Consider the following 2,391-nt stretch of genomic DNA (forward strand, 5'->3'; position numbering starts at 1 on the left):
TATAAGTTGGAAGAGACATTAAGTATACTTGTATTTACCATTTATCACTTAATTTAATATTTGCTCGTGAGTGAATATGATCTTACTCACCAGCATTGACTAATTCAAGAAGACAGCTATCTGCAGTGTGTGCTATGAGTGCAGAAGGGCACTTCTCAGAGCCTCCCTTCCCTCTGCCCCCGACTGCACAGCTCAGGACAGCTTTGACTTCACTGGTGTTTTGAGATTTGTAGCTTGTTGATATTTTTAGTAAATATGACCCTGCTAGAAAATAACTACAAAATACGTTTTGACTCCAATCTTCATTTTTTAGTTTTCAATGAAATGTTGAAATCTTATAGCCTCATTCTTTCTTTGTGTCCAGCCATGTGCTTCAAGTTCATTCACTCAACAGTTAATTCAACACATAGTCCATAATCATATAAAGTTTCAGGTGCTAAAGGCACATTCATGCTCTCGACTAGAGATTGGCAAACTTTTACATAAAAGGCCAGATGGTAAATATTTTTGACTTTGTGGGCTGTTTGTTCTCTGTCATAATTACACAAATTTGCCCTTGTAACATAAAACCAGCCATAGAAATACATACATAAATAAGCGTGCCTATGTGCCAATAAAACTTCATTTGTGGACACTGATACTTGAATTTTACATGTCAAAAATACTATTCTTTTGAATTTGATTTTTGTACAACAGTTTAAAAATGATAAATAAAAAAAAAAAACCAAACATTCTTTTGTTTGCAGGCCGTACAAAACCAGGCAGTGGGATGGCTTTGGCACAGGGATTGAAGTTTGCTGACTCTCGACTCAGACTGACGGCACAGTCCTTGGGTCCAGAGTGAAAAGTCGTGAGGTGTAGCAAAGAAGAGGGAGTGGAGGAGATGAGGGTAGAGCTGAACTTCCTTTCAGAAGCAGTTTTCCATCAGAGATTTTTCTTAGAGTGATGAGATTTTGTTTTATTAAGGGAAGTGTTATTTTCTTGCACATGACCTAAAAGAGCCAGCTTGCAATTTTTGACCCCTGAAAGTCTCTAATCTCAAAAAGCATTATGTAGAGAGGTTCCAGAAATCCACCTCAAGGATCTGCTACCACAAGCAAAAAAATGCAGTGATTCATAGAATCTGCTAATTCAACAGAAGATTTGTAGTCAGAGATCCTAAAGCTTGTTAGTGAACTTCTGGGTCAAGAGTCAATAAACTTCACTTGTGCCAAAGCCATTCCATTGCCTGTTTTTGAATGGCCTGCAAGCTAAGGCTCTATTTTTTTTTTTTTTTTTACGTTTCTGCAGATGAATGTTATACTTGTGTCTTTGATGTCCTCTTAGAAAGGTTATTCACTTAGATGAGCCTGAATTATGAGATTCTGCACATTCTAGTCCTACTCTACCCACTAAACCATATTTCCCACTGTTCTCCAAGTAAAGCTTACAAATCCATTAGAGTGGTCTCATCATTGTCCCCTTTTTATCAACCCAAATATTACTCTAAATCTTTTGTCCTGTCTGTGCTCCAGAATGAAACCATTCTTATTTCTCAACAATTCTTTAGATATAGCCCATATCTGGAGAAAAGTTGTATTCAGTGTATTTTGACTATTTGAATATGTTTAGTTTTAATTCACTTTTTGTACTGAATTCAATGCTGAGAAAGATTGGGAAACATTTTATGTCAACCACACCTGGGGTGGCTAAGCTGAAAATCCAGATAAATTTCAAAACAAAATCTTTGATTCTTGAAGTGACCTAGAAGAGAATCCCTCATTCGAAATGTGTTTGTGGGGTATCTACGATGTGCCAAACAACGTGCTACGCACTGAGATAGATATAATTTAGGAAAAGACAAGGTTTCTGCCCTCATTGAATTTAATAGTGTAGAAGGGATACAAATAAGTAATAAGATATATAATTAAGTGTGTCAAGTGCTATGCTGAGAGGAGAACCAAGTGCTATGTTAGCATCTAGAAGGGGCAACGAGATTAAGATCAGGAAAAGTTTTATGGAAGAGATGAAGCCTAAATGGTGATACAAGAAGGGTGAGGAAGAGTCGGGCAGGTAAGGAGCATACAAAAGCACCTACAATCATGTGCTGCTTAAAAACAGGGATACATTCTGAGAAATGTGATAGGCGATTTCGTCACTGTGCGAACATCACCGAGTGCGCTCACACAAACCTGGTTAGTATAGCTTACTGCTGTAATCACATGTGTTATGCTTTTAGAACAACTTTTAGCACAGGTTTGTTCATGCCAGCATCACCACTAACACATGAATAATTGTAGTGCATGCCCTGACCATTGTTTTTTCTTTCTGTAATTCAAGTGCCTAAATTAAGCTTTGACTGTCGAGGCATCCACTACAAAGAGGCATCTGCTTCAACAAAGGCTATCTGGA

This window comes from Pteropus vampyrus, unplaced genomic scaffold, assembly GCF_000151845.1.
Source record: "Pteropus vampyrus isolate Shadow unplaced genomic scaffold, Pvam_2.0 Scaffold53, whole genome shotgun sequence".
Classification (NCBI taxonomy): Eukaryota; Metazoa; Chordata; class Mammalia; order Chiroptera; family Pteropodidae; genus Pteropus; species Pteropus vampyrus.